At 59.7% G+C, this 10373-nt stretch overlaps 1 non-coding gene across 1 annotated transcript; it reads left to right on the top strand.

Moving 5' to 3' along the window:
• The first annotated feature begins 7396 nt into the window (after positions 1 to 7396).
• LOC142793930 (small subunit ribosomal RNA) lies at positions 7397 to 9211 on the top strand. The gene has a single exon (XR_012891935.1). It is a non-coding gene; the product is annotated as a small subunit ribosomal RNA (ribosomal RNA).
• The last annotated feature ends 1162 nt before the right edge of the window (positions 9212 to 10373 follow it).

Here is a 10373-nt window from a genome sequence, read left to right as displayed (position 1 = left end):
TGTGTCAAAAAAGAGGTGCCTGAGAGAAACGCATGCGACTGCCGTGCTTTGCGGCATAGCACCGTGCGCAAAAACGGTGCGCATGCAAGAGGTGTCAGAGCTAGCGAACTTTTGCCACGAGCAACAGGTCACTAAAAGCCTATAGATGACGGTGTTGGAGGAAAAGAAAAATATCGAGAAAGCACTGCGGTGTGCCGTGCGTAGGGACGGGCGCGCGTGCCACATGCCGCCGAAATATGGGTGTCGGAGAAAACAGAGTGCCGCGCGTAACGAGGGGCGCGCGTGTTACAGAGAGATATGCCCAAACGCATGAAAGTGTACGCAGGTGTCCTAAGGCAGTTTTTTTTTTTTTCCTCATTTTGATGTCGCCCCGGCTGACGTGGTTTTCGTTTTTCCGTGCCGCCCCGGCTGACGCGGTTTTCGTTTTTCCGTGCCGCCCCGGCTGACGCAGTTTTTGCGCCGCCCCGGCTGACGCGGTTTTCGCGCCGCCCCGGCTGACGCGGTTCCGACTTTGCACTTTTTGGCTCACCCCGGCTGGCGGCCCACTCACTCGATCGCCAGGTCTGTTTGCCCCGGTGGTTCCACCGCCAGGCTTAAGCGCGAACTTTTTTTGTTTGTTTTCTTTTGATTAAGCGCAAGCTTTTTTCTTTGTTTTCTTTTGATTAAGCGCGGGCTTTTTTCTTTGTTTTTTTTGCATTCGCCCCGGCAGACGCGGTTTTTGCGCCGCCCCGGCTGACGCGGTTTTTGCCGCCCCGGCTGACGCAGTTCGGACTTAGCACTTTTCGGCTGTGCCTGGCTGGCGGCCCACTCACTCGATCGCCATGTCTGTTTGCCACAGTTTTCCCGGTGGTGCCGCACCCGGGCTCGCCCCGGCTGACGCGGTTTCGTGCCGCCCCGGCAGACGCGGTTTTCGCGCCGCCCCGGCTGACGCGGTTTCGTGCCGCCCCGGCAGACGCGGTTTTTTGCCGCCCCGGCTGACGCAGTTCGGACTTGGCACTTTTTGGCTGAGCCTTGCTGGCGGCCCACTCACTCGATCGCCATGTCTGTTTGCCACAGTTTTCCCGGTGGTGCCGCACCCGGGCTCGCCCCGGCAGACGCGTTTTTTTTTTCTTTCGCCCCGGCTGACGCAGTTTTCGCGCCGCCCCGGCAGACGCGGTTTTCGCGCCGCCCCGGCAGACGCGGTTTTTTGCGCCGCCCCGGCTGACGCAGTTCGGACTTGGCACTTTTTGGCTGAGCCTGGCTGGCGGCCCACTCACTCGATCGCCATGTCTGTTTGCCACAGTTTTCCCGGTGGTGCCGCACCCGGGCTCGCCCCGGCTGACGCAGTTTTCGCGCCGCCCCGGCTGACGCAGTTTCGTGCCGCCCCGGCAGACGCGGTTTTTTGCGCCGCCCCGGCTGACGCGGTTTTTTGCCGCCCCGGCTGACGCAGTTCGGACTTGGCACTTTTCGGCTGTGCCTGGCTGGCGGCCCACTCACTCGATCGCCATGTCTGTTTGCCACAGTTTTCCCGGTGGTGCCGCACCCGGGCTCGCCCCGGCAGACGCGTTTTTTTTTTTCCTTCGCCCCGGCAGACGTGGTTCCCCCCCCCCCCCCTCCGTCTTTCTTTTTGTTTTTTTTTTTCGCCGCGGCTGAAGTGGATTTTTCGGTGCCTCGACGCCCCGGTAGTCGCGGTTTTTCCGTTTCCGCACGGCCCCGGCTGACGCTGCTCGGTCACAGTCGCCTTTTGTGGTGATTGCAGACTTCTTGAGCGCGGGTGTTTTTTTTTTTGTTGTTGTTGTTGTTTTATTACGCATTCGCTCCAGCAGACGCTGTTTAGACTTTTTGTTTCCTCTTTTATCCTGCGACGAGGTGACGAGGTTTATTCGGTGCCCCGCCGCCCCGGCTGAAGTGATTTTTCCTGTCCCGTGCCGCCCCGGCTGACGCGGTTGGGACTTCGCGTTTGTTCGGCCGCCACGGGTTTTGGCGCACTCGCTCGGTTGCTTGTTGTTGCCACTTGTTGCGAACCCAGGTTTCTTGAGCGAGCGCGGGCGTTTTTTCTTCCTTTCTTTCTTTGTTCTATGTGTTAGCGAATCGGCCTTTAATATCACACGAGGACTCACAACCAACAATTTTCAGTTTGAAGTGTAAAAAATCTGCAGGTGTTGACGTAACTGACTTGCCCCGTACCCTTGAGTACATCCATGAAGTTCTCGTAGTACTACTAAATCGCATTATTCCAAGTGGAGAAATTCCCATAAACTTGCAAACCTCTACACGAAAATCGGTGCGCGTGATAAAGTTGAAAATTATCGTCCGATATCAAATGTGCCTTCTATAACACAAATTCTAGGAAAAAAAAAAAAAAAACACTTGTTCGCCGTTTTCTGCGCCGTGACTGGCAGCACTCCGGCGAAGCGAAACGGGGTCGATTCGAGCACGATATCGGCGTCTTTCGACGTGCTCGCCGGCGACCGTCGCACGAGTACGTCGCACGAGCGCGTCTGCCGGGGCGCCGTTTGCGAAGCCGACGCAAAAGTGGGAACCGCCGCTCGGATGATCGCCGCTTTCGGCAGAGTGAGTGTTGGCACTCCGGGGAAGCGAAACAGCGTGAATGCGCCCACGAAATCGGCGTATTTTGAAGTGCCCGCCGGCGACCGTCGCACGAGTACGGTAAACCGCGTCAGCCGGGGCGTAGTTCGGGACGCCGACGAAAAAGTGGGAAGCGCAACTCGGATCTTCGCCGTTTTTGCAGGAGTGAGTGGCGGCCCTCCTGCGAGACCAAGAAGCATCGATTCGTGCACGAATTCGGCGCCTTTCGACGTGATCGCCGGCGACCGTCGCTCGAGTAGGGCAAACCGCGTCTGCCGGGGCGGGCTTCGGGACGCCGATGCGAAAGTGGGAAACGCTGCTCGGATGTTCGCCGTTTTTGGCCGAGTGAGTGCTGGCACACGGGCGAAGCCAAACGGGGCCGATTACGGCACGATATCGGCGTCTTTCGACGTGCCCGCCGGCGACCGTCGCACGAGTACGGTAAACCGCGTCAGCCCGGGCGGAGTTCGGGACGCCGATGCGAAAGTGGAGAACGCCGCTCGGATCTTCGCCGTTTTTGGAGGAGTGAGTGGCGGCACTCCGGAGAAGCCAAGGAGCGCCAATTAGCGCACGATATCGGCGTCTTTCGACGCGCTCGCCGGCGACCGTCGCACGAGTAGGGCAAACCGCGTCTGCCGGGGCGGGGTTTACGACGCCGACGCAAAAGTGGGAACCGCCGCTCGGATGTTGGCCGTTTTTGGCAGAGTGAGTGCTGGCACTCCGGCGACGCGAAAGAGCGCGAATGCGCCCACGAAAGTGGCGTATTTGGACGTGCGTGACGGCGACCGCTGCAGGAGTACGAAAAACCACGTCAGCCGGGGCGAGCGACACACGGCGGTCTGGGTGCTTATCGCTGCTATTATAGGGGCACCCCGGCAGACGCAGAAAAAAAAAAAAAAATTTTCGACCTTCTTTTTTGCTGGTCGAGCTCGGGTAACCCAGGTCGCAATGGGAGCCGCGCACGAAAGCGGCGTCGCGAGACGCGTTCGCGGTCGCTAGTCGCACGAGCTCGGCAACCGCGTCAGCCGGCGCGGAGTTCGGGATGCCGACGGCTAAGTGGGTACCGCTGCTCGGATGTTCGCCGTTTTTGGCCGAGTGAGTGCTGGCACTCCGGTGAAGCCAAGGAGCGCCAATTCGTGCACGATATCGGCGTCTTTCGACGTGCCCGCCGGCCACCGCCGCACGAGTACGGCAAACCGCGTCTGCCGGGGCGGGGTTCGCGACGCGTACGCAATAGTGGGAACCGTCGCTCGGATGTTCGTCGTCTTTGGCCGAGCGAGTGCTGGCACTCCGGCGAAGCGAAACGGGGCCGATTCGGGCACGATATCGGCGTATTTCGACGTGCTCGCCGGCGACCGTCGCACGAGTACGGCAAAGCGCGTCTGCCGGGGCGAGGTTTGCGACGCCGACGAAAAAGTGGGAAGCGCCGCTCGGATCTTCGCCGTTTTTGCAGGAGTGAGTGGCGGCCCTCCTGCGAGACCAAGAAGCATCGACTCGCGCACGATATCGGTGTCTTTCGACGTGCCCGCCGGCCACCGCCGCACGAGTACGGCAAACCGCGTATGCCGGGGCGGGGTTGGCGACGCCGACGCAAAAGTGGGAACCGCCACTAGGATGTTCGCCGTTTTTGGCAGAGTGAGTGCTGGCACTCCGGCGAAGCGAAAGAGCGCGAATGCGCCCACGAAAGTGGCGTGTTTGGACGTGCTTGACGACGACCACCGCAGGAAAACGAAAAACCACGTCAGCCGGGGCGAGCGACCCATGGCGGTCTGGGTGCTTATCGCTGCTATTATAGGGGCACCCCGGCAGACGCAAAAAAAAAAAAAAAAATTTTTTCGACATTCTTTTTTGCTCGTCGACCTCGGGTGACCCAGGTCGCAGTGGGAGCCGCGCACGAAAGCGGCGTCGCGAGACGGCTTCGCGGTCGCTAGTCGCACGAGCTCGGCAACCGCGTCTGCCGGGGCGGAGTTCGGGACGCCGACGGCTAAGTGGGAACCGCCGCTCGGATGTTCGCCGTTTGTGGCCGAGTGAGTGCTGGCACTCCGGCGAAGCCAAACGGGGCCGATTCCGGCACGATATCGGCGTCTTTCTACGTGCTCGCCGGCGACCGTCGCACGAGTACGGCAAAGTGCGTCTGCCGGGGCGGGGTTTGCGACGCGTACGCAATAGTGAGAACCGTCGCTCGGATGTTCGTCGTCTTTCGCCGAGCCAGTGCTGGCAATCCGGCGAAGCCGAACGGAGCCGATTCGGGCACGATATCGGCGTCTTTCCACGTGCTCGCCGGCGACCGTCGCACGAGTACGGTAAACCGCGTCAGCCGGGGCGGAGTTCGGGACGCCGATGCGAAAGTGGGAAGCGCCGCTCGGATCTTCGCCGTTTTTGGAGGAGTCAGTGGCGGCACTCCGGTGAAGCCAAGGTGCGCCAATTCGCGCACGATATCGGCGTCTTTCGACGTGCCCGCCGGCCACCGTCGCACGAGTACGGCAAACCTCGTCTGCCGGGGCGGGGTTTGCGACGCCGACGCAAAAGTGGGAACCGCCGCTCGGATGTTCGCCGTTTTTGGCAGAGTGAGTGCTGGCACTCCGGCGAAGCGAAAGAGCGCGAATGCGCCCACGAAAGTGGCGTGTTTGGACGTGCTTGACGACGACCACCGCAGGAAAACGAAAAACCACGTCAGCCGGGGCGAGCGACCCATGGCGGTCTGGGTGCTTATCGCTGCTATTATAGGGGCACCCCGGCAGACGCAAAAAAAAAAAAAAAATTTTTTTCGACATTCTTTTTTGCTCGTCGACCTCGGGTGACCCAGGTCGCAGTGGGAGCCGCGCACGAAAGCGGCGTCGCGAGACGGCTTCGCGGTCGCTAGTCGCACGAGCTCGGCAACCGCGTCTGCCGGGGCGGAGTTCGGGACGCCGACGGCTAAGTGGGAACCGCCGCTCGGATGTTCGCCGTTTGTGGCCGAGTGAGTGCTGGCACTCCGGCGAAGCCAAACGGGGCCGATTCCGGCACGATATCGGCGTCTTTCTACGTGCTCGCCGGCGACCGTCGCACGAGTACGGCAAAGTGCGTCTGCCGGGGCGGGGTTTGCGACGCGTACGCAATAGTGAGAACCGTCGCTCGGATGTTCGTCGTCTTTCGCCGAGCCAGTGCTGGCACTCCGGCGAAGCCGAACGGAGCCGATTCGGGCACGATATCGGCGTCTTTCCACGTGCTCGCCGGCGACCGTCGCACGAGTACGGTAAACCGCGTCAGCCGGGGCGGAGTTCGGGACGCCGATGCGAAAGTGGGAAGCGCCACTCGGATCTTCGCCGTTTTTGGAGGAGTCAGTGGCGGCACTCCGGTGAAGCCAAGGTGCGCCAATTCGCGCACGATATCGGCGTCTTTCGACGTGCCCGCCGGCCACCGTCGCACGAGTACGGCAAACCTCGTCTGCCGGGGCGGGGTTTGCGACGCCGACGCAAAAGTGGGAACCGCCGCTCGGATGTTCGCCGTTTTTGGCAGAGTGAGTGCTGGCACTCCGGCGAAGCGAAAGAGCGTGAATGCGCCCACGAAAGTAGCGTATTTGGACGTGCTTGACGGCGACCGCCGCAGGAGTACGAAAAACCACGTCAGCCGGGGCGAGCGACCCACGGCGGTCTGGGTGCTTATCGCTGCTATTATAGGGGCACCCCGGCAGACGCAGAAAGAAAAAAAAAATGGGGACATGGCGTGCGTCACCGTGCGGCTTCGCAGCGTTGCCGAAGTCGCCGAGCCCTTCGACTGAGCCGAACGGCGGACAGGGAACGTTGGTCGGCCGTTCTAACCTGTCGGTGCCACGCCGAGACGTCGTTAAGGAAAACCGCGTCGTGGGCCTCTACGACGCCGTCGAGTCGTTGTACGTTTGGTGTCCAGCGTGTCGGCGGCGAGTAGCGGACACGTCGTTCACGACTTCGGTCTTTCGCAGTCGACGCGAACTTGCGGAGAGTCGTGGTGCCTCACGTTTTCGGCAGAAACCGCGGCGGAATTTTCCCGTGCGTGCGCGCACGACCTCGGTGCTGTGCCGTCAGCGTAGTGTTGCACAAACTCGTGGCCTACCCAAGGTGCGGTACGTTTGCGGCCGTATCCTCGGTGGGAATTTCGTGAGTAGGGTCGCAAATTCTACGACCTCGGCGGGTTTGAGAGCGACGTAGACTTGTGGCACGCTCAACATGCCACACGTTTCGGGGCACACCCGCGGTGAAATTTTCTCGAGTACGCTCGTATTAGGGCCCAAGGAGGTCTGGGTACTTATCGCTGCTATTATGTGGGGGTTCTCGTGAGCGGCGTACGCGAAAGCGACCGGGTGTCTGATATGCGGCGGGCTTCGGCCTCGTCAAGCGTGTCCTCGGGTCTGCTCCAGGGGAATCCACGGCAGTCGTCTGCAGCCTCATCCGCTTGATGCGTTAGGGGCTGGTTGTCGGACGGTGCCGTTTTACCACGATATCGAGGTGTGTTCCGTGTCGTCCTCGGGCGATTCAGATGCGAAAGCGCCGAAGACGCGGGCGTGACCCGTCGTCTGGCGGCTTTGCAGTCTCGGCTCCGTTGCTAGTTCCGGCCGGTCCACCGACAGTGCAGCGGGCTTGGGCAACCCGCACGGCGCGACCGAGTCGATGCAACGAAAAAGAGCGAGCATGAACGTGCTTCTTGCCGCACGGCTCCCACTCGTCTTTCGGGAAGGTTGTGCCGTAGCGAGCTCGAACGCCGTCATCTCGGAGTGCAAAATAAGCGTGTTGGGGCGCCTGAAGGTGGCCTCCGCCGCACACAGACTGCGTCCGGCCCGCCGAGGGCGAGGACGGACGCGCAGTCGAACGATTACCTGGTTGATCCTGCCAGTAATCATATGCTTGTCTCAAAGATTAAGCCATGCATGTCTAAGTACATGCCGAAATAAGGCGAAACCGCGAATGGCTCATTAAATCAGTTATGGTTCCTTAGATCGTTTCTTCCTACTTGGATAACTGTGGCAATTCTAGAGCTAATACATGCAGTGAGCCTGGAGCCCTTTGGGTAACGGGTGCTTTTATTAGACCAAGATCGATCGGGTTTCGGCCCGTATTGTGTGGTGACTCTGGATAACTTTGTGCTGATCGCATGGCCACGAGCCGGCGACGTTTCTTTCAAGTGTCTGCCTTATCAACTTTCGATGGTAGGTTACTTGCTTACCATGGTTGTTACGGGTAACGGAGAATCAGGGTTCGATTCCGGAGAGGGAGCCTGAGAAACGGCTACCACATCCAAGGAAGGCAGCAGGCGCGCAAATTACCCACTCCCGGCACGGGGAGGTAGTGACGAAAAATAACAATACGGGACTCTTTTGAGGCCCCGTAATTGAAATGAGTACACTCTAAATCCTTTAACGAGGATCAATTGGAGGGCAAGTCTGGTGCCAGCAGCCGCGGTAATTCCAGCTCCAATAGCGTATACTAAAGCTGCTGCGGTTAAAAAGCTCGTAGTTGGATCTCAGTTCCAGACGAGTAGTGCATCTACCCGATGCGACGGCTCGGACTGAACATCATGCCGGTTCTTTCTTGGTGCACTTCATTGTGTGCCTCGAGATGGCCGGTGCTTTTACTTTGAAAAAATTAGAGTGCTCAACGCAGGCGAGTCGCCTGAATAAACTTGCATGGAATAATAGAACAAGACCTCGTTTCTGTTCTGTTGGTTTTTGGAATACGAGGTAATGATTAAGAGGGACGGACGGGGGCATTCGTATTGCGGCGCTAGAGGTGAAATTCTTGGACCGTCGCAAGACGAACTACTGCGAAAGCATTTGCCAAGAATGTTTTCATTGATCAAGAACGAAAGTCAGAGGTTCGAAGGCGATCAGATACCGCCCTAGTTCTGACCATAAACGATGCCAACCAGCGATCCGCCTGAGTTACTCAAATGACTCGGCGGGCAGCTTCCGGGAAACCAAAGTATTTGGGTTCCGGGGGAAGTATGGTTGCAAAGCTGAAACTTAAAGGAATTGACGGAAGGGCACCACCAGGAGTGGAGCCTGCGGCTTAATTTGACTCAACACGGGAAAACTTACCCGGCCCGGACACTGGGAGGATTGACAGATTGAGAGCTCTTTCTTGATTCGGTGGATGGTGGTGCATGGCCGTTCTTAGTTGGTGGAGCGATTTGTCTGGTTAATTCCGATAACGAACGAGACTCTAGCCTATTAAATAGGTGCGGGGTTCCCAGCACCTTACAACCTTCTTAGAGGGACAAGCGGCTCCTAGCCGCACGAAACAGAGCAATAACAGGTCTGTGATGCCCTTAGATGTCCGGGGCCGCACGCGCGCTACACTGAAGGAAGCAGCGTGTCTTTATCCCTGTCTGAAAAGACTGGGTAACCCGTGGAACTTCTTTCGTGATTGGGATAGGGGCTTGCAATTGTTCCCCTTGAACGAGGAATTCCCAGTAAGCGCGAGTCATAAGCTCGCGTTGATTACGTCCCTGCCCTTTGTACACACCGCCCGTCGCTACTACCGATTGAATGATTTAGTGAGGTCTTCGGACCGATGTCCGGCGCGGCCTTTCGGTTGCGCCGGTCTGTTGGAAAGATGACCAAACTTGATCATTTAGAGGAAGTAAAAGTCGTAACAAGGTTTCCGTAGGTGAACCTGCGGAAGGATCATTAACGGATTGTGAAGGGTGAGCGCCTCAGCTGCGTCTGCGCCCGACACTTTCTGCCGCTGACCCCGTTTGGACGCGGGGTCGGCTTTTCCCCACGGGGCTGCCTGAATGTGGAGCGGCACCCCGTGACAAATTGTTGCGCCCAGCGGACGCCAACACCGCGACCTTGGACGGTCGGCCAGGTGGCGGACGCGGGTACAAACGGCGCAACGCACTCATAGGTCGGCTTTCGACCCGCCACTGCACCGTGGCTCGAAGCGCTCGAAATGCGCGACCCGACCGCTGCGGGACCGCCTAGTACTGTAAACAGGAGCGGCGGAGCGCGAACGGCGAGTCGTGGTTACGTCGGTAGAAGGCGAGGCTGCGCGTTCCCGAAACGCCAGCCGAGTGCCCTCCCGACCGTTCGAGCGTGCAAGAACGAGACCCGACAATCGCGCGGCGACTGCCAAGTACGAGAGGAACGGCACAAGCGTCGGCGGTCGGTCAAGGAACTGGCGATGTGACGGGTCCGCTGTGCACCAGTGCATACCGTCCCGCCGTCCGCGGCAAGCGCCTCCGCGTCCTCGGGTGACGGAGGCTGCCGGTCGGTTCTTGCAGGCGAGGGATCTCGCTGGCACCGGTTCGCGTTGACGCGCGGCCGGTCATGGCACGGCGATGCGACGGCCGAGGTGCGCAGTACTCGATGGAGGAACCGCACGCTCCGATGACCGTCCCGCCCTCCGCGGCGTATGCGTACCGACCGTAATGGTTGCAGCAGCGCCGGCCGGCTTTTGAATTCGCCACACGAAACACGGTGCGAGATCGCGGTTAGGGGAGCGTCGACGTTGCCAGGCGTTTTGCTTGCTGCCGAGGGAAAGGCGGCACGGCCACGTCGCGCTCGTCGCGATTAGCGGGTCTGCGCGCTTTGGGAAGGTGCCGCAACGACTTGCCGAAAGAGGAAGCACGGAAGAACGAGGGACTTGGACGTCCCGACAATTGAACGCACTTGCGGCCAGGCCCTTGCTGGCTTCGTTCTTCCGCCTCGAGTAGGCTCGTACGCGGCTCCGGCGCCGAAAGTGGTCCTTGGCACCGACTTCGGTGGACGTGGGAAGTGCCGCGCAAGTACGGCGCGCCTGGCTCCACCTGTTGGCTAAAGTAGGCAGCCGGATCGGCATTTTGGTGTGCGG

Source organism: Rhipicephalus microplus, unplaced genomic scaffold (assembly GCF_043290135.1).
Source record: "Rhipicephalus microplus isolate Deutch F79 unplaced genomic scaffold, USDA_Rmic scaffold_348, whole genome shotgun sequence".
Taxonomy (NCBI): domain Eukaryota; kingdom Metazoa; phylum Arthropoda; class Arachnida; order Ixodida; family Ixodidae; genus Rhipicephalus; species Rhipicephalus microplus.
This window is presented reverse-complemented; position numbering and strand designations above follow the sequence as displayed.